Source organism: Cryptomeria japonica, chromosome 3 (assembly GCF_030272615.1).
Source record: "Cryptomeria japonica chromosome 3, Sugi_1.0, whole genome shotgun sequence".
Classification (NCBI taxonomy): Eukaryota; Viridiplantae; Streptophyta; class Pinopsida; order Cupressales; family Cupressaceae; genus Cryptomeria; species Cryptomeria japonica.
The window spans coordinates 601297780-601321696 of record NC_081407.1 but is presented as its reverse complement, the minus strand read 5'-3'; positions in this window follow the sequence as shown (position 1 = coordinate 601321696).

Sequence of the window (23917 nt, the reverse complement as noted above, 5' to 3'; positions counted from 1 at the left end):
CCATGTCCAGCTAGACTTATCATATGCTACTATACCAGTAAATGGACAGGAGGTAAGGCTTGAGAGAGAACCTTGCTCTGAATACATCATTGAGGAGGTGGAACCTGTCGATTCAGTATGTTTCATCCAGTCAGATATGGACAACTTCAAAGTAGAGTTGATGAAAACAAAATTGAGAGGATTGACCCCAATAGAGTCTATAGTCAAGGAGAGTAAAGATCAAGTATGGAAGATGTACTTTGATGGATCATGCAGCAAGGAAGGAAGTGGGGCTGGGATCGTATTTATTTCACCAGATGGAGAGATGTTCAAGTATTCTTTTAAACTGATATTTGAGTGTATAAATAATATTGTAGAATATGAAGCTTTACTCACTGGACTAAATGTGGCTACCAAGCATGGAATCAAATTGCTCAGTGTCTTTGGAGACTCGGAACTAGTAATATCTCAAATCAAACAAAAATATGCCTCCAAACATCTCAGGTTGAAACAATACAAGGATGATGTATGGGATACCATAGAACTATTTGATGCCTTCCAAATAAAATGGATTGACAGATCAAAGAACATCATGGCTGACTTCTTGGCCAATGTTGCTTTGAAGGAAAATGATATAACACTGAATGGAGTCTCAGAAATGGAAATAAAAGTTAGGCCTTCTATTCTGGATAATCTGTACAACTGGCAAGTTTTTCATGCTGACAATGATTTGTTAAATTTTTTGCACTGTGTGGATCACTACCAAGCACAAGCTATCAATTTTAATAACTTTGTAGAGATGACAAATGGGAAGGAGACTTTGTTGGGACAAGAAATCATACAGTTAAAATCTAATAAGACACCTAGAGGATTAGTTGCATTAGAAAGATCTTTCAACATACAGGACAAAGTCGAGATCAAAGGAGCCTCAGTCAAAGAGACTGATGTTGAGCAGATTGATTTGGGAAGCAAATAATCACCAAGGCATGTTTTTATTGGTAATAAATTGACCCCTGAAATGAAGCAGCAGTTAGTAAAGTTATTCAAAAAATATAAGCATGTATTTGCATGGTCTTATGATGACCTCAAAGCGTACAATGAAGATCTTTTCCAACATGAGATACCTCTCAAACCTGATGCTAAACCTTTCAGACAAAAACGAAGACCTATAAATCTAACTTTACTACCTAAAATGAAAGAGGAAATAATAAAGATGAAAGATGTAGGGATAATCAAACCTTGTAAATATTCTACCTAGGTTTCAAACTTGGTGCCTGTCAGAAAGAAAAATGGGGACATAAGACTATGTGTGGGCTTCAGAAATCTAAACATATCATCATTAAAAGATAATTATCCTTTGCCAAACATGGATAATATGCTGCAGAAAGTAACTAGATCTGATTTATTGTCCATGATGGATGGATTCTCGGGGTATAATCAGGTTAAAGTTAAAGAAGTTGAACAATATAAGATATCTTTCACAACACCATGGGGCACATATGTATATGCAAGAATGTCATTTGGATTAACGAATGCAGGGGCAACATTTCAAAGGGCAATGGATGTAGCATTCACAGAGCTAATTGATGTAATAATGGTGGTGTATCAAGATGACTTAAAAAATTATTCAAAAGGGGCCAAAGACCATTGTGATCATCTTGAGAAAGTATTTAAGAAAGCTTCTGAATATGGAATTTCCCTCAATCAGAAGAAATGTCATTTCGCAGTTGAAGAAGGAAAGCTCCTGGGACATATAGTGTCCAAGGAAGGGGTGAAGATTGATCCTGAAAGAGTAGCTGCAATAAATGAAATACCTATCCCTAAGACTATCAAAGTTGTTCAACCATTTTTGGGACAAAACAATTTTGTCAGAAGGTTCATCCTTAATTTTGCAGATATCATAAAACCTATAGTGAGGATGCTAGAAAAGGAAGCTAAAATTGGTTGGGATGCAGAGGCATTGGATGCATTTATAGATATAAAGAGGGCAATATCTAAGGCACCAGTATTGGTATCCTCAGATTTTAATAAACCTTTTTTGATTTTTCCATTTGCATCTTGTCATAAGGTAGCAGCAGTGTTGTTCTAAAAGAACTGGGATAATTGTGAACAACCTATTGCATATTTCTGTAAGTCACTGAATTCATTTGAAATTAAATATGACCTAAATGAAAAATAATGTTATGCCCTGGTAAAAGCAGTAAAACAATTTAGATCATATTTGGTAGGTGCAAAAGTTATAGCATATGTTCCTAATGCAGCAATGAAGGACATATTTAGGCGAACTGAGGTCACGGGAAAAAGATGCAAATGGATCAACCAGATTCAAGAATTCAACATTGAGCTCAAGATTTCACAAGTTATCAAAGGTCAGGGATTGGCTAAACTTATGGTAGGAGCAGAGGGTGAGGAATTTCAGGTAAATGAGGTTGGACTAGATGAAGCCATTTTTAGTATTGAAAATACAGCCTAGTATGCAGATATCATGTATTATCTCAAGCACATGAGATGTCCAAATGATATGACTGATAATCAAAAGAGAACATTAAAACTCAAATCCATGAAATATGTGATCATCAATGTAGACTTGTATTGGAAAAATAGAGATGGGATATTGTTGTTGTGCCTAGATGAACACCAAGTAGAGAAGATCCTACAAGAGATGCATGAAGGAGTTTGCGGTGGTCATTTCTCAGCCAAAACTACTGCACACAAGATATTGAGAGCTGGCTATTTTTGGACACGAGTCTTCAATGATTCCATTGCTTATGTTAGGAAGTGTGAGGCCTATCAGAATTTTTTGGGCAAAATGAAATATCAAGGATCACTCCCACTAAGACTGATGCAGGTTGAAGAACCATTTCAATAGTGGGGAATAGACTTTATAGGAGAAATATCAGAAAAGTCAAGTGGAGGACATAGGGGGATTTTGGTTGCCACAGGCTACTTTACTAAATGGGTGGAAGCAATACCTACTAAACAGGCTACTAGTAAAGTGGTGGTGAAATTCATACTGGAAAATATCATTACTAGATTCGATGTTCCTACAAGAATCATCTCTGATAACGACATGGCTTTTAGGTCTGAAGAATTTAATACCTTTTGTGAAGAGTATGGCATCACAATATATCATTCATCCCCTTACCACCCTCAAGGTAATGGGCAGGTTGCATCAATCAATAAAAATATCCTAAAAATCATCAAAAGGGTGTTGGGACAAAATAAAAAGGCATGGGACTCAAAGCTGAATTTAGCATTATGGGTAGATAGAGTGACAGTAAAAAAATCTACAGGGAAGTCTCCATATGAACTAGTTTATGGTAAAAGGGCAAGACTCCCTTTGGATAACCTCCTACCTGTACATAAATTCATAACACAAGAAGGAATAGAGATTGATGACCCTTTACAAGAGAGGTTGATGAAGCTGGTAGAGCTTGATGAAGTTAAGGTAGAAGCTCAAGAACAAAACATTAAAATCCAGAATCAGATGAAAAGGTTATATGACAAAAGAACAACAGATAGAAAATTTAAAATTGGTGATTTGGTTTTGATGTAGAATGCCAGGAGTCAGGATAAGGGTAAACATGGAAAGTTTGAAGGTTTATGGCTTGGACCGTATGTGATTACGGATAAAGCCGGAGAAGATTCTTATTTTCTCCAAAATACTACAAGAGAAATTCAAGAATTGCCAGTACATGGACAGTTCTTGAAAAACTTCTTTTCATAAAAGGGGCCTTCTTCATGTACAATAGTTTAGGTTTCACTGCCATTGTAAAAACCACAATTTCCTTTAAATCTTCTTTCCTTATACATAAACCAAAGAGTTTAGATTCTTGAAGGTATCCGTAGCATACCCCCATCCCCAGTCAGAGCCACTATTGAGCATCAAATCTGAATTAAGTAAAATATCTTGATTTGAGAAATTAAATCATAAAAGCCCCCTATTGTTAGAAGAAATCATCATTTTCATTAATACCATGATAACCCACAATTCATCAAGCGGGTTTAATAGTGTCCTATAAAGATATCTGGATTCAAATAGTATCGATGAGACCCAACAATGTCTCATCGATATAGAAGGGCCATCGAAGAAAGGAAACACCGATGAACTTCAGAAAGGACTCACTGAAGATAGTAATTCCATCGACAAAAGATATCGAGGAAAGCGGAGATGGTTTTCATCGACGGGAAAAAGTCTTCGAGGAGATAATATCATCGGTGCAAAGGGACTCACCGAAAGAAACATTCTCATTGAAAGAATAAGGTTGATCAGACAAAAAGAAGTTACATCGATAAAAGATATCGATGAGGAAATAGGTTTCGAGGAGGCTAAAAGGCATGTCTCTGATACGCATGGTTTCATCGATACAACTTTATTGGTGGAAGACAACAATAGAGGATAAAGAAAGGCTTCGGTGAGACAATAGATCCATTCATTGATGGGGCATAGTGATATCGATGGAAGAAGTATTTCGGTGGAAAAACAAAGGAGGTCACCAAAGCCCAAGGTTTCTTTGACATAAAAACCCGATGGATATCAGATAGGTATCGGTGAGGAGATAGGCAATAATGACCGAATGCAACATTTCGATGAAGGGAGAAAATACCTAGTCGAAGTAATGTTCAAAACAAAAGTGTTAGTTAATGGTTATATGTTGAAAAGCCACAACGCTTGGTGATAATGTATACTCTCATATAAAGGAGGGAGCTTTTGTAATATGGAGGATAATTAGAACAAGAAGTAGATTATAGCCTCAGGCTTGCCATTGTATTATTTTGGCAAATATATATAATATAATCAGTTGTTTTTCCTTTGCATATGTTTTGCAGATTACTACATTTTTCTGTAGGCAGTTGCTTATGATATTATCTAAAGGAGATAAGGTTATTTGTGTTCTTCCAATAAAATTTTGTGTTTCATATTGTAGATTTGGATCAAAAAGATTTACTTGTGAATTGAAATTGTTCCTTGTATTTCTTCCTTGGATGGTCTCTTAAGGTTAGAGTTAAATTCATTCAGGCGGTTTACAATATAGACATTGAAGTAGAGCTCATAAAAAATAGTAACCGACAGACTCATCGAGAGGGGTTGGGTTTAAAAACTATCTCATAAGTTTACATAATAAGTCCTAAAGAGATATAAACACTTTGTAGCCCAAACAAGAAAGAAAGGCACTGGTCATCTATAAGATACAACTCATCAATTCATACTTTCACATTAAAGTAATAGGAGTAGCTAAGTAGGAATTCTAGAATAAATTAGCAATAGTGTATATATATATTTCAAGCACAAAGATCAAATAGCTTCTACAACAACAATCTTGAACTCGTCTGCTATATCTCCATCTTAGGAGCTTATGCCATTATGAGATAGGAGGAAGTCAGATCAAGACACTAAATCTGCTATAAAAAGTATTAGTTGAAGGAACAACTAGTGAGTAGGTACACCTACCTAGGTCCTACAGAGCCTAAAGTGAGAGAGTTAGTAACCAAATAGGTTCACTCTATAAGTTGGCCAAGTCAATTGGAGGGTTTGAGCATAGGAGTTGGCATTTCCTTAGAACCTATCCAATCTGTTGTTTTGAGAGCCAACACTCTTCACCCCTGTCTGATCTTAGGCATTTTAATCTGTACCTACTTTCCTTTTCCACCATCTTCCAAAAGATCTTGAATCTTTCAAATGCTTGTGATTTATCTTGCAGAAAGGTGACCCACACCATTCTTGAGTAGTCATCAATGAAGAGCATAAAGTATCTTTCACCGGCAAGTGGTCTTGTTCGATTTGGACCACACAGATCTGTATGCACAATTTCAAGTGGTCTTGAGGTTTTGTGCTCCTTTGTCCTAAAACTCACTTTAGTTTGCTTACCTTTTACACATTCATCACAAAATGTGTTTATCAGCTTGATGATGGGTGAAATATTCCTCACACACCCCTTTTTGCTTACTACAACTAAGTTATAAAAATTTATGTGGCCTAATCTTCTATGCACAAGCCAACTTTCATCTACTTGTCCTAACATACATTGGGACTCATAGCATTCCTTCAGATTATACATATTTCCATATGTTCTCTTTCCTTCTGCCACAATTTTACCGGTACTGTCTTTCTTTATTTGGCAATCGGTTGAGTCAAAGGCGAATTTGTAACCTTTGTCACACATCTGACTCACACTCAATAGATTATGATTTAGACCTTCCACATAGTATACATCATGTGCCTTCAGTTTTCCATCAATGCTTAGTGTTCCTTTTCCCTTTATTTTGATGGACGAATTATCTCCAAACCTTACTGATCCACATTCCAGTCTTCAAGTTTAATAAATTTCTTTTTGTCACCAGTCATATGGTTTGAACAACCACTATCTACCACCCATAGATTTTTCCTTTTAGCATGCAAGGTAGTCTGTACTATGAGACTTGATTCTGACTTTTCCTTTTCTTTCTCAACCCAAACTAGTTTGATTTCCTTCTTCTTGTCAGCTTCTATATTGAGCTCAGGTTCAGTTATCAGCTCTTGATCCGGATTTACCTTCATCTACTTGACCTTCTTGTTTTTGCATAACTTTGCTATGTGTCCAAATTCTTGACAGTTATAGAGTTTTATATTTTCATTTAAATGGACATTCTTAAAATTATTGTAGGGTACTGGTTTATTCTTCCTACAATCAAAACTATTATGACCATATCCATTAGACTGATAACAGACAACATTCATATCCCAAAGTGCATTAAATGGATTTCTACTTTCATAACTCATAAAAGGATTATTGATTAACCTACAGTCATCTATTTTGTGCCCAAATTTGTTACACCAGTAACAGTAACCATGAAAGTTTGAAACATACCATTTAGGTTGTCTTGGTCCTGAATGGGACTACCTTATTGGGGGTCCTCCCTTCATGTTGTTGAGTCTGGTGAATCCTTCACGGTTAACTCTTGCATTTCTCCTTGAGTCTGCATGTTGGTACATGAAGTGTGGCCTCCAGTTCACTGTTGTATACCGATCTGCGTGGCGATTTCCAACAATATTTGCATATGTCTTTTTGCCGATATCCTTGCCTACAATGAATGCCTTCTTTTCTTCACCTTTAATTGAAGAGCTAAACATTATTTCTTTGTTGTATTTATCTTTGTGGGTTGAACTTTTACCTTCTTCAAAGCCTAAGCCACCAGTGTCTTTGGATTGCTTTTGTTTTCTCAACATCTTATCTAAGGCCTCAGTGTTGCCTTCATACTTGCTCCTTATTTTTTATTTCTTCCTTACTTTCTTCAAGCTCCTTTCTGAGATTTACTATTTTTTCTTCCATCTCTTGATTCTCATTTTCTTTCTTTGTCAGATCAAAGGCTGTAGCTTCACAAATCCTCTTAGTTTCTTCCAGTTGCAATTTCAAGTCAGATATGACTTGACCAGACTCATCCAGAGACTGCTTCAAAAGATCTTGTTCATCTATGGCAACAAGCTTAACCCTCTTGATTTCTCTTCTTGTTTTACTCAAATATTCAAGTGCACTAATAAGTTCTCTCTCCAAATCCACTTCAGCTTCAATATCCTCTTCTTCCCATCTTCATCAGCTGGTCTATCAAGTGCCATGAAGAGATTGACTTTTCTGTCATTCTCATGGTAATCATCTTCTGATGCATTTTCATCATTTTTTGTGTCATCCTCAATGGTATATAGACTATTCTAGTTCTAGTAGCCTCTCCTTCCCTTTCGGTAGTCATTCCTTTCTCTATTTTTTTCGGTAGATCTTTTGAACTCTCTTGACTCATCTCCATCAGTTTCTTTGTGAGGACAATTTGCAGCGAAGTGTCCTACCTTCCCACAGTTGAAGCATTTAAGTGGTAGCTTTCCTTTGTACCGGTTGGATCCTCTTTTGAGATTCCTAACAAAGTTTGCAAATTCTGCATTAGAGTCTTCACTAGATTCTTTATGAGTAACAACTTCTTTTCCCTTTTTAGTGATATTGAATGCCGCTTCTTTCCTTGAGGAAGTATCACCGGTTGTTCTCATCTCATAGGTTGTCAGAGAGCCAAATAGCTCATCCATTGTAAAATTATTCAAAACCTTGGCTTCTTCTATGGCTAACACCTTAGTATCATATTTGGGAGTGAGAGATCTACGTATCTTCTTGACAAGAATCTCATCTGCAATCTCTTCTCCAAGTCCTCTAATAGTATTCATAGTTTCATCAAATCTGTGAAGATAGTCTGCAATCTTTTCATCATCTTCATTTTGATGCTTTCAAGTTGGCCCCTTAGTGTTTGCATCTTGGCTTCTTTGACTTTTGCATCTCCTTCATACAACCTCTACAATTTGTCCCATGTCTCCTTTGTTGAAACACAATGCATGACTTTGACAAATTCATTATCGGACAGTCCACTCAAGATAGCATGTTTTGCCTTTGCATTATTCTCATACTCCTTTTTTGCATTTGGATCAGTGGGAGGAGAATTAGGAACAACATACCCATTCTTGACCAACATCCACACATCAAAACCAAGAGAGGAAATATAGGTCTCCATTCTTCTACTCGAGAAGGCATAGTTGGATCCATCAAACATCGGGGCTTTTGAGGAACCAGCCTCACTTCTTTCCATTATGTTCAAAGTCCATAATCTACTCAAGGCTTAAAGATAACCGGGAGCCTATGCTCTGATACCAATTGTTGAACACAAAATACCACTGAGAGGGGGGTGAATCAGTGGTTCCTAACCTTTGAATTTAGTGATCTAACTTTAGACTATTAGTTATTCACTTAACTACTAAACAGTCATACCGATAATACAAGAAAGAAAACCACATAGATCATTCACACAAAAGTAACTCATAACACCATATTTAGGAGGAAAACCCAATATGGGAAAAACCTCGGTGAGAAAAGCTGCTGGAGACTATTGCTCCAAACCATCCTCATAGGTAAAATACTGACTTACAAAGATTTTGGCACCAACCCATGGAGCACCAGCTCCTACACTTTTAGGGCACCAACCCAAGGAGAACCAACCCCTATACCAAGCTTCAACTTGGCGATGTATATTGAAATACTATTTGAATACAATCAAGGCTTCTTGTTGCAAATGAATTATGCACCTCTTTAATCAAACAACTCTCTGTCGGTTGACAGTCTTTTCTCCTTCACTAAATCTCACATTGTCGGTTATGAGATTACTCTCTTTGATTCTTGATCTTTGTTATCTTTCTCTCCCACGCACATAAAGTCTCTCAACATACTGTGTCACACTTGGATGCTACCTGATCTGCCACACCTTGCCATTTATGCTCAACTGCAAGATTATGGTTGTAGACACCTAAAATTGTCATGTCTAATTAAATAAATATTTTATTTATTTAATTATCTAAGCCTAATTCTTCTATTAATTAAATAAATCTTTATTTATTTAATTAATTCATTTATCCTCTTCTAGCCTTATTTCTCATTTAAATAAATACATTTAGTTATTTAAATTATCCCTTTCCTAAATTAAATAAATATTTTATTTATTTAATTATCCTACTTCTTCTATTAATTAAATAAATATTTATTTATTTAATCAATTCATTAGCTTTTTCTACACATGACACATGTCATTCATCTCTTAATTCATACACTACCTACCTCTTTCATTATTTTGGTATTTCTTTTACCTACCCTCTAATCTTAGCCGACCTCCTTTTACACCTCTCAATCTTATCCCTCCATTTCATATGGTGTTTTCTATTTAAGAAGATACCTCCTTCATTATCAAACCCTAATCACTCAGCCTAATTGACAATTTGGAGGACTCGACTACACTACGATCCTACTTGCAACCACATTCCGTTCTTTGTTGAGCTCTTGTGCACATAAAATCTGAGAGCAAATATATCAAGCAAGATCAATGGAGATAGGAAGAATGGAGATCCAAACCCTATTGGACATGTGATGGTATAATCTTTGTGATTTCATTTGATTTGCATTGTCTTAGGTAATCTTCATATGTTATGGTGGATCTTTGTTGATTGTTAGGCTAGGATTTTGTGGTTGAATTCATTTAGCCTTTCAATATTGTTATTATTGTTATCCATTTTCACCATACACAATGGTTTTTCTGGTAGAATCCTCTCACCGATACTCTTTCTCATGCACACTGCAACTTTCTTAGAATTCTCTCTATGGCTCACAATCCTCTCCTTGATCACTCTCTCTTCTCTTCTCCTTCTTCTTATCATCAAATCCTTCTATCTTGAGCTCTTATTTCTTATACCATGATTTCTTATCAGAATGCAAGTCAAAAACTTGAGCGGTAAGGGTTTCCTCTTTCCAACACAATCTTCATGAGATACAATCCCACCAATCTTGGATTGATCACCTATCCTTCAAGGATGCACCTATACATGGTTTCCATTATCCAATGCACATTTTCTAGAAATGGCAATCTCGAATCAAATATTCTATCATGAAATCAATCAACACATGAAGTGCTTTAGTAGTTTCCTTTTCGAGGACTTCCTGAATCGGATTTGCTTTGCATTGATTCAGGCGCCAACTGCTCCCTGATCTTCCTTTGTCATTCCTTTTTCCTGGAGCCGCAATCAGTGAGATACAATCCCATGATTTGTAGCTCCTTCATTAATGGCAATTATCTATTTCATCAACCCTATTGATGAGGCTTCACCAACCACAACGCGTTTGCCACCTCTGCTCCACATGGCATCACAATGATCAAGACATGACCCACCAAGGCACAGTCGGTCAGGAAAACACATAACGGTACATCCCTTTGCCGGTCGAGGTTTCTTCTTTTGTTAATTGGTTGAGCAAATTATACTAGTAGCACATCATCACCTTAGTCGTTTGTGACAACTTTCACATTCTGCCTCTTCATCATAAACAAGCAGCCAACCTTTAGATCGGTTTGTACTTTCGGTAGGCCTTCATTCTTTATGCTCACCCTTAAGTGAATATCTATCATGTCGGTTGACATCAATGATAACTTAGTGCCAAAATGGCAACATTCCAAAGCCAACTATTATTTATCTTTGCAATTAAACAGTTGTTGACTTTAGGATTAAGGTGAAACAATTTACCTTTAGTTTGCTTCTCGGTTGCAATCAGTTCACCTTTATTGCCACAAATTTTGCACATACCACTTTTAAGCTCCAATGGGTATCCTTTGTCATTGAGTTGTGCCACACTCAAAAGATTATGCTTTAAACCTTCAACCCAGTAGACATCATCTACACTACTCTTTCCATTAAGAGAAATAATTCCCTTACCTTTAACCATGTAGGGTGAGTCATTACCAAATCTTACAACTCCGCCATCAAATTCCTTCAGAGAAAGCAATTTTCTCTGATCACTGGTCATGTGATGTGAACAACCACTATCAATGATCCAATCATTAGAGTTATCCATCCTGGATACTAATGCCTTCTAGTTTGACATCTCTTCTTTAATGGCTACAAACACAATATCTTCATTAGCATCACCATCAAATTCCTCATCAATGATACCACCATCAACAACAATAAGACAAACTCTTTTGCCTTTACCCTTATACTTCTTGAATTTCTCTTGTTTGTGCTCATTATCACCATTAGGACAGTTAGTAGCAATGTATCCAATCTTGTTGCATGCAAAACATTTCAAAGATAATTTGCCTCTATATTTACCTATACCTCTAGGCAACCGCTTGGCCAACAATTATTCAAGCTCAACTAAGCTATCTTCATCATTAGCTTCTCTGCTGGATCTGAATTCATAACTATGACTGGCATCTCTACTTTTCCTCATAGATGGGTTAGAAATAGAAGCTCTAAATGCAGACTTAGATTTTTGTACACTACCATCATAACCATTTAATTCAAAAGCAGTAAGATTTCCAATGATGGAGTCAAGAGTTACCTTAGTTTTGTCAATGGAATTCAGCTCTTGAATAGCTGCAACTCGGATAGCATAGACCAATAGTGGGGTTATCAGTACCTTATTGATCATTGTGTTATCTTCCACTTTACCTCCTGCACTCTTAATTTCACTGACTATCTCTTTTATCCTTTGACCATACTGCTGGATATTCTCACCTTTAGCCATTTGCATGTCATCAAACTTTCTCCTTAGACTCTCTTCATTAGCAATCTTAACATGTTCATCACCGCTATAAATCTCTTCAAGTTTTTTCCATACCTCATATGCAGTTTCAAGACCATGAACATCTACATACTCTACATCAGACAAAGAACTGATAATAGCCTCCAATGCTTGATGATTTTCTTGTTGCTCTTTCTTTTGATCATCAGTCAACATCCTAGTAGGTGCAACATAATTAGTATCGGCATGTTCCCAATACTGACTTCCCAAACTCTTGATATAAATTTTCATTCTATCACTCCATATCCTATAGTTCTCTCTATTAAACTTCAGACCTTCCTTCTTCATCATGATCTGCAAATCTTTACCTCAAGTTGTTAGGCTTATGCCTTAGAGGACCTGGATAGCTCTGATACTAATTGATAATATGATGAAAGAATAAGTATCTGGTCAACTACTGAGGGGGGGTGAATCAGTAGATAAAAAAACTGATACAAACTTCACCAATCTCAAAAATCAATCTCTCAAAGTAAACTTAGAACTAACAATGTAATACCTATATCAAGATAAAAACTCATAAGATAAACCGGTTGACTATTACAACAATTTAATAGTAAACAACTTCTTCATTTCTCAATACTTCTGGTTATCATGACTTATCAATATAGTTAAGTAGTTATGTAAATCAACCATGAAAATATAACCACAAAAACATTCACCACTTGACACAAATATTTTTGACATGGAAACCAAAATAGGTAAAAACCATTGTGAGATGAGACTCACAAGATAAATATCTGAACTCTTTTGAAGTTCGCCCTGTTAGGAGCCTAGCCTATAAAAAACTTTATGAAAAGTCCTGTTAAGAACTGATCCTGTTAGGAATCACTCGGTTAAGGGATTGACTACAAATGCCTTGTTAGAAGCAATACCCTGTAAAGAGTAACCTTGGTAGAGGATTTGAAAATCCAATCTAATGGATCACCTTGTTAGAGGATTTGAATAACACCAAGCTTGTTAGAGCTTACCCAGTCAGGACATTTCAATTTTGCTGTAATTGTTAGAAAACAATAGGAGTTTGCTGATCTATCTAAATAACACTACACTTGCTTGATCAGATCCATTTCATGCTCCTATCTGCCTTTACTCAAACTATAGATACATCATCCAGTTTAACAACTACACACTCAACTGAATTGTGTCTATCTCTTTTCCAACTCATTAAACTAAACAACTCCATTGACCTTATAAGCAAATCAATCAGGTCGGTAACATGACAAAAACCTAATTCTCATAGAGATTACAAACAAATCATTTCAAGTATGATTGTTGGATTACATAGCAATCTCTTCACATCAATCAAGAAAACCTTGATCTCTCCTTGATCATTTCTTCATCGAACTTAGTAACTCATCACGCACTTTGCATTAGATGCAATACATTTTCTCATTCCCTAGACAAAAATTGTTACAACAACTCACCAAAATCTCTTGGAATTGTGTTCATACAATAATCATATGTGTCATAATCATTACCACTCATCGTTAGATCATAAACCAATATAACCAATTCACCAGACTTAATCGGTTAGGGTTTATCAAAAACAACAGGTAGGGTTTATCGGTTACAACAATAGATAAGGTTTACACTGTTACCGGTTCACTCCACAAATTCTTCCTACCGGTTATAGTAACAATATTACAATAGTATCAACAATATCATTACCAGTTTAATTAACATCAATGACAACATAACATATCATTAATGCAATCTTCATGCAAATGCCAACATGCTGTTAAAACAAGTTCTAACTTGCTTTCCCAATTGACATTCTTTACATACCAGATTATGAGGCTTCATAATCTTAGGTATATCTCTAACTACCTCAGTTGAACTGATCTTAACAATACAATAAAAATTAACATGACATAAACTCTTATGCCATAACTAACTCTTATCAATATGAGCAATCAAACATGTCTTATTACTAGTGTTCAAGTGAAAGATATTACCTTCAGTCTGAGTACCGATTGCAATCTCAAAACCAATTTTGTTAATGATTTTGCATTTTCTAACTTTAAACTGAAGTTGGAAACCCTTGTCCACCAATTGACCAACACTCAAAAGATTATTCTTTAAACCTTCTACATAATAGACATTATTAGTATTATGTTTTCCATCCAGGGAAATAATACCTCTACCTTTGATCATACATGCTTTGTCATCTCCAAATCTGACTTGACTACCATTGTATTCTTGTAGGGACAAAAATTTTCTTTTATCTCCAGTCATATGATGTGAGCATCCACTATCAATTACCCATTCATCCTTATCTTCAACTTTTTCTTCCAGGACCTTTTCTTCATTTATGATAGCCGGTTTCGGTTCATCTTCCTTTAAAGCATAGAACACCCATTCCTTTCCATTGTCAGATCCACTAGCAGAGTTTGATGTAGGTTCATCCTCAGAGTCATCACTTACTCCTTCCTCATCTGCTATGTAGCATTGTTTACTTTTCTTGAATCTATATCTATTTTGATTAGGCTTAAATGATTTCTAAACTCTCTCTTCAAATCTTGCATTCCTTTCAGGACATCTAAATGCAAAATAACCAATCTTATTACATGCAAAATATTTAAAAGGTGCTTTTCCTTAATACTTACTTCATGTCGGTCCTTTAGGTACTCTTGTAGCAAATAAGGCTTCAACTTGCTCAAATTCTTCATCTTCTTTCGTCATATCTTCCAATTCTTTTGCATATAGGGATTTCCAATCACTTTTTCCGGTAGATGATGATGATACATGAAAAGCAAGTTCAAACTTTACAACTCCAGAAGATCCAAATTCTTCAAGCTCAAAAGCAGATAATTTCACAACTATTATGTCTCTATTAACTGAAGTGTTTGCCACTATTCTCAACTCATTTATTATAGTTGCCTTCATCTTGTAAGTTGGTGGGATAACTCTCAAGACTTTGGAAACTATTTGATCTTCACTTAGAGATCCTCCACAACATTGAATTCCCATAACAATCTCATTTACTCTTTTCATAAACACAACAATTCTTTCATTATCTTCCATCTTCAAGTTTTTGTAATGCCCCGCCAGAAACCCTAAAGTAATGCAACACTACAAGGCAACTAAAGAGTGAATTTTTTTTTGTTTAAAGATGAAGTACATTCATTATAATATTGCATGTATAATAACACAAGCGGAAGTCTAAGAATGACATCCTAAAGGGTTACCAACGAAGATTACTTCAAAATAAAACTACATCACAATGCTAATCCAATTATCCATCTAAATTAGGGAAATTCAATTACGATAATTAACTCAAACTCTAAAACTAATTCCAAATAGATAGGTTTAAAGAGTTACAATATTATACTTCCAATGATTCATTTATACATAAGATGCAAGATAACTGAAATAACATACATCCCATTGAACTTTAAATTACAACATTCGATAAATTACAAGGCTTCAATAGAACAATTAAAGTACATAGGTTACAAAGCCAAGGTTACAAAGCTTAAAGCATGCGATGACCACATGGTCACAACTGAACAATAATCTCGAACATGAGGTAATACAAGAGTCACGAACCAAGAAACACTAGTAGAGCCGATCCTCGCAAGAAGGTAAGAACCAAGATATCCAATGGGAAGTGGCACTACCACCCGACCATGTGATTCTGTAATGGAACCACCCCACCATGCTAGGAGATAGCAGAAGACCCTCAAGCAAGCAATAAGACAAGTACAACAGTACACAAGACTCTGCAGAGCTCAAGTGACTCAACTCACAAAACACTAGTGACCCTAAAGAGAGAGTGTCATCACATGGCTTAAGATGGATACCCTAGGTAGGTCTCCATAGGTCCTGACCCCCATCCTGGATTATCTTGGTAACCTCTCCCAAACCCTCAACTCCATCTAAGCATCATGCAAACCCTACCAACCTTTTGTGAAGACAAGGTGGTAGGTTTGCCATTCCAGACCTTTCCACACACCTTGAGCCTATACAAGCACTCAACTGCGTGTGGGGTATAATATCTTAATTAATTTAATAACTACCCACCTCCTAATCAATTTTTAGGTTATCACTTGTTAACTAACTTTCAAGGGGTTATCTTGCCAACCAATTCGGGTGTGGCCCCCGCTCGAAAGACACTCTCTCTCCTAGGACACTAACAAGAAAGGTATCTCTCTATAAGAACTCTATGGCAAAACTGATAGCCATAAATAATCCTGACATAACACAGGTGAAGGACTCACAGTCACTAACCCAGGATTGACCATTTGGAAACATAACACATAATGGCTCACATCCTCAGGGCTTAAACAATGACACTTGACTAAGGGGATATACATCATACGACAAAATGACAACTCACCAGAATTGCAATGAATTTTAAACTTGACTGTAATTACTATAACACAAGATCCTAAACAGGCAATCTTTTCTTCCATTAGTCAAAAAGCATAGCATACTTGCAATAAAGATTTTCCAAAAATAAAGAAATTACATTTATATTAATATAAGGAAAACACTGAAGTCACATGTCTAATAAGGTTAATTAAACCCACATTTAAAATTTAATCCCCTAATCATTTGATTATGATTAAATTATAATCTACCCAAATTGACTATAACCATAATCTATATTTAACTTTCCAATTCGAACATGTATATATATAATAATATAATATAATTTCCATATAAATATATATTCATCGAATATACTATTATATGATTATATTATATTACATTATTAAAAGAAAAATATAATATTTAATTTAAACAAAATTCACATTTATTCCCAAAATTTGCAATAAATTTTATTTTTCCAAAAATACAAAAAAATAAAACAAATAACCAAAATAATATTAATATTGATATATATATATTAATATTATTATTATTAAAAAAAAAAAAATTTTTAACATTTAAAAATGATAATTAAAAAAAAAAAAACATACATTGGGAGGGGGTCGCTGTTTAAGTTCTAGTAGGGACAATGCCCCTATTGCTACCGAAGGTAGCAAGTGCTACCTTACGGTAGTACTGCTACCAAATGGTACCAGGTGCTTCCGCAGGGCAGCACTGCTACCTTATGGTATTAGGCGCTACCATACGGTAGCACTACTACCGTGGGGTAGTAGGCTCCACCTCCCCCCTGCCTTCTTTTTTTGCATAATTTTTTTTTTTTTAAGATTCATTTTAATAAAATTAAAATAGAGAGATTTTAGTTCTCTGTTCCTCCCCACTTTGAGACAATAGAGTTAAATCAAACACCATCAAATTAATTAATTTTTCTTTCATTCAACAAAATTGATAAATCAAATTTAATAACTGGTAATGAAATTTTACCCGCAAGAAAAATCTCTGAGACAAAATAGAGATAGGAATTAGTTTCCCTAAACAAACAAATTCATTCCCAAATTCAAATTGGCTGGGAAATAAATTGATTACCATCCCCCACTTGGAATTTTTGTCAAAACAAGAATGGGACAAGAAGAATTTAACTCAAAAATTTTCCCCAATTTTGGAAATTACCAGGAAGAATTTTTTTTTTAACAATTGAAGACATGAGGGGAATTTCTTGGCGAAATTTTGCTAGCATGACTCTACCCAAAATCACAAAAATAAAAACTGCAATCACCAGGAAATGAAATCCTTTGCATAATAAAAAAGAAGAATGGATTTTTAAACCAAAACTTTTCATGAAATTGATTTGGGAGAGTTTGAAGTTGCATTATAATAACAAAATTGATTGGGATTTTTCGATAAACCTCATAGCAAACAAAATCCATAACACAACACTCATTTAATCAAACTTTTAATAACATCCAGAAGAAGGGAAAGAAGCATATAATTTTAAAACAACAAAGTAGAAACCATCCAACCTGTGGAGCTTCCTGGAAGAAATTTGTGAGCTTCTCTCCTTCAACAGATTACCAGACCAAAACCAAAATTCTCCTTCCAAGCAATTTTCCAGAATTTTTTTTTTCTTGCAAACAAGCATCGTCTTCCAAAAATATTTACAGGGATAAATAGGAAAAATATTTTAACCTAAACTTTTAGGTTGAAATATTTTTCTCACCCAAAACATTTAAATAATTAAATTGACTTTTTTTTCTATTTTCCTTCAAAAGTAAATAGGAATTTCTTTATTTGAAAAAAATACATTTCTCCCCTCATGAAATTCAATTAACTTTTCAACAAAAGTGAAAATCAATGATTTAACTCTATTTTTTATTTTTTTTCTTTAAATCTAAAAGCAATAGAACTAACCTTATTTATTTTACTTTTTTCCATTTGATTTAAACATGGTTACTTTTCCAAAATAAAATAATTATAGATTTAAATCTAATAAATTAACCGAATAAGCTAAGTTCAAGACATAAAGGCATAATAATGTATAAATTACTTATACCAACAATGAAAAGATGACTTAAACTTAAATAAATAATCAAACCCACTATGGCACGCAAATCGAGGAAGATACTAGAAGACTCGAAGGCCAAACAAAAGGAATGGATGACCGACTAACAACAATCACAAGAGTAGACTGAGGGTAAGAATTAGGGTCAATAGCTATCTCCTCCACTCACATCGAACATATTAAGGCACACTCAAACCTATGAAGCTAGGTGGACACGATACCCTGTACCTACCCGATACTTGTACTTGCAATATCCTGCATCATTGAATCACACATGCATGTATATAAATATAGAGTACACGACACACACACCGATGAAGGAGAATCATGACATTCCTTGTCTCACCAAAGTGAGTGAAGGAAAATCATCCCCTTGCATCCAATACAATCGCAGACACGCAACATATATATGACACATCGCATAGATAAAGTAAAGTGTCAGTACAATGCAATAATCCATAAATGCTACAATCACAAGTACTAAAATACTGAAAATAACTCATACATCTCATATCCAGATAAACATGAAATAATATCCAATGCGTCTGAATAATGTTTAGTAGTAATATATCAATTGAAAAGTAAACTGCAACAAAATATCAGTCTAATAAGTCCGATCGAGAAGGGGTACTACATTCTCCCCCCAAAACTAGGCTTACTCCTGGAAGCCTAAAACAGATAAGAATAGAACTCTCTCATCTTTGCTGCATCTTCCCAAGTCACCGAGGTCTCATCATTTGGGTCCCATAGGACCCTTACCTGGTCGGTGGCGCAACCCCTAAGGGTCAAATCCCGATGCTGAAGAATTCACATGGGCTCCATGGAAAGTTGCCCATCCTCGACTTGCAAGGAGTTCCAATCAAGAACATGAGTCATATCAGGGTGATAAGGTCAAAGAACTGAAACATGAAAGACATCGTGGATATGAGATAGACTCGGTGGCAAGAAAAGATGGTATGCAATAGGTCCTATCCTCTCAAGGATCTCAAAAGGGCTAAAAAAATGAGGCACCAACTTAGAACCCTTTCCATAACGGATTGGACTCTTTCGCAGACGCACTCTCAAGAACACATAGTCACCAACAGAAAACTGACGATCTACCCTATGAGCATCTGCATACTTCTTCTACCTATCCTGTGCAGCTGCCAAATGCTCCCGAATCCACTCAACCTACTACTCCATCTCTTGAAGAATATCTGGTCCTATAATCACCCTATCCTCTAACCAATCCCAACTCAAAGGAGTACGGCAAGGATGACCATACAATGCCTGAAAAGGAGACATACCTATGGAGCTATGATATCCATTGTTATAAGCAGACTCCACTAGATAAATATAATCCTTCCAACGCGACTGCTGGTCCATAACATACATGCGAAGCATGTCCTCTAAAACCTGATTCACATGCTCAGTCTGACCATCTGTCTCTGGATGATAAGCTGAACTGAAGTTCAACTGAGTCCCCAAAGCATGCTGAAGTGAGGTCCACAATGCTGAGGTAAAGACAAGATCTCTATCAAAAATGATCTACCTTGGAATCCCATGCAATCTCACTACATCTTCCAAGAACACCTGAGCCACCACTACTGCCATATAGGAAGCTCAAATAGGAACAAAATGAGCAACCTTGGTCAACCTGTCAACAATGACCATGATGGCATCATGGCGATGTGAAGAAACAGGTAACCCAATGATGAAATCCATGGAAATTATGTCCCATTTCCAATCTGGTACTACATTAGGTTGTAAAAGCCCTACCGAGTGCTGATGCTCCGCCTTCACTTGCTGACATTCCAAACACTTTGACACAAAATTAGCAATGTCATGTTTCTTGCCCGCCCAATGATAAATCTGTCTAAGATCTGCGTGCATCTTCTTGACACATGGATGTGCCAAATAAGGTGCACGATAGGCCTCAGTCATGATCATAGTGCGAAGACCCTCCAAAGGAGGTACGTAGATCTAACCAAGATGACGAAGAATACCATCTGCCTCAAGACTATAACCAGAAAATCTACCCTCTAGAGGCCTTCTAGATTCCAACACGGCTCCAACATCCTGATACCAAGAATCCTGAGGAAGAACTCCAAGAATTCTCTGCCTCAAGTCCACCCCAAGGGACAATGCTAAAATTTTATGCCGCCTATGACTCAAAGTATCAACCACTATATTCTCCTTCCCCTGAATATATCAGACCTCAAAATCATACTCATAGAGGAATTCCATCCACCTTCATTGTCAAGCATTCAAGTTCAATTGCATGAAGATATACTGCAAACTATGGTGATCACTATGCAGCTCAAACCGACACCCTAACAAAAAGTGACACCATCTAACCAACGCATGCGCTACAGCTGCCAACTCCAAATCATGAACTGGATAGTTCAACTCATGGTCCTTGAGTTTGTGAGACTCATAGGCAACCACACGTCCATCCTGCATAAGCACTGCACCTATACATTCTAAAGAGGCATCTATGCATACCATAAAATCTCAGGATGGATCAAGCACTGCCAAAATTGGAGCACTGACAAGGAATTCCTTCAACGCACAAAATGCTGACTCACACTGCTCTGACCAAACAAACTTCTTCCCTTTCCTTTGAACAAAGCGACAGTAATATCCAGCCAAACCCATAAAAATCCGAACCTCTGAAACATTGGTCGGCGCTGGCCAATCCACTATGGCTTTGATCTTTGAAGGATCCACAAATACACCCTCTCCTGATACCACATGACCAAGATAGTTCACCTCAGTCTGGAAGAAATCGCACTTCACCAAATTGGCATAAAGATGATTCTCCCTCAAGCATTGCAATACCTGTCACAAGTGACCCTTACGCTCTTCCATAGATCTAGAATAAATCAATATATCATCCAAGAACACAAGGACAAAATGATCAAGGTAGGTGCGAAACACCCCATTCATGAGGCACATGAAAACTGAAGGCACGTTTGTCAACCCAAATGGCACCACTATGAACTCATAGTGACCATAACGAGTACAAAACACTGTCTTATGAATGTCTGCATCATGAATGCGCAACTGATGATACCTAGATTTCAGATCAATCTTAGAGAACACCTTGGCTCCCTTCACTTGATTGAAAAGATCATCTATACAAGGCAATGGATATCGATTCTGGATGGTTACCTTATTCAATTGTCAGTAATCAATGCATAACTAAAGAGAACCATCCTTCTTCTTAATGAAGATAACAGGCACACCCCAAGGATAGACACTAGGACAAATGAATCCCTTGGTCAAAAATTCCTCCATCTGCAACTTCAACTCACTCAGCTCCTGAGTAGTCATCCGATATGGAGCTCTTGAGATAGGTTCTGCACCAGGAACCAAGTCAATGCAAAAGTCTATGTCTCCCTTCAGAGGCATACCAGGAATCTCCAATGGAAACACATCAGTATACTCTCAAAGAATAGGGTGACCATCAAGAGTGATTTATCAACTCTCTCCCTCATCCATATCCTCAAGAGTTGCTGCAAAAAGCTGACATCCTCTACGCATACACCGCTTAAGTTGCATAGCGGAAATCATATATAAGGGTATCGATCTCTAAACTCCAACGATCTCCACTTTCCTTCCATGGTCATCTAAACACTCTACTATCTTCTGACGATTGTCTACATGAGCACTATGAGATGATAACCAATCCATCCCCAACACAACTCCATAGGACCCCAAAGGAATGACTCGAAGGTCAACAGAAGTCACAAAGGGTCCTAGATCCAACTCACAACTAGGAACAAAGGCATCTATGAACATGCACACCCCGGTAGCCAACTCTACTTGCCACCTATCTGCCTGCTTAGCAGACGCGAGCCCACACCGCTCCATAAGGGATGAAGAAATAAAGGAATCCAAAGCACCAGAGTCAAAAAGCATTGAGATAGGGATATCACACAACACACCTATGGTCTCAATAACAGTACCCTGATTCTCAGCCTGGCAATCATCCACCACTACAAACACTCTGTGGGATCTACCAACATCCCCTACTGTAGGCTCTGATGCAGCTAGCCTCTGACTTCCCATCTGGTGGGAACGCTGGGGACACTACACGGCTATATGGCCGAACTGCCCACAAGAGTAGCAAGCTCCTCTACCTGGTCCTCTACCTCTAGTCGGCCCACTGGACTACTGAAAGCTTCCCTTGCTAGGGGCCTGAGATGCACTCTAAGAAGACTATCCTAGAAAACCCTATTTGCTCCTCTACCAGTTCCTGTTCCTTCTATGATGAGGGTTGCCACCCTACTGGCCCTGGGACTATTTCAGTCTCTGTGGTTGTTGTTTTTTTTGTTGCTGCTACTGTTGTCCACCCTTAACGAGTGCCTGAGGAGTCCTAAATGGTGCAACTGACTGGGACTGATTCCCACAAGCTCTGTTCCCACTGAAAGGGACACTCCCTATCTGTACCCCCGACTGTCCACCATGCGCATAGCTGATGTTCTGCTCAACCAATCTAGCTTTTGCCACAGCTACCTCGACTGAAGCTAGCTCAAAAACTCTAACCCCTCCACTGATACAGTCATTAAGACCTCTCAAGAAATTTTGCATGAGCATAGCCTCATCGTTGCCAATCTCGACATACCAAACTGTCGTAGAACTCGTTTGCCCAAGTCTGCCTCCACTGCAGTGAGAGAAATTGTGCCCTAAATATCTCTAAGAAAATCTCCCAAGAAATGGTGTTGATACTCATACTGATCTTCTCCTCCTCTAACCTCCACCAGATCGAAGTAAAATCCTCAAGACGCATGATGGCACATCTCTCTCTGGTGTTGCTACTATATGGAAACATAGCGAAACACCTATCCAAACTAATCAGCCAAGTCTCTACCTTGAGACCTGTGCCTCAACCATCAAAGAAGGGAGGATTGGTTATCATCAGGTCCTTAATGTGACTCAAGGGAGCCGGGTCATGGCCAACTGGGACCTCCCTCCTTCTACAAGACCTCTCTCTCTCTCTCTCTCTCTCTCTCTCTCTCCTTTGAAACATGTTGATGTGACTCCCCAACCTGAGCATGGATGGGCTGCTCACCTTCAGGCCTAGGGCCTAGCCTAGCTAGAACCTCCTGAAACATCTGTCTTAGCTCTTCCCTTTCGGGAACCTACTCTTTTGCATACGGTGAATTCTGATGAACTGACTGTTCCTGCTCCACACTCACATGAGTGGGTGGTGGCAAAGGACTATGGTAGTCTGAACCTCGACCCCATCCCCCACCTCTACCTCTATTGTGGCCACCAGCATGGCCAACTCCCTTAGCTTTCCTAACCATGACCAATACTGCAAAAGAGAAAATGGTTTAGATCTACGACCAGGATAAGGCAAGGGAAATTCCAAACACTAAGACCTACACAAAAGGTCAAGCTGAATGGGCTCACTACATCCCAAAGTACCCAG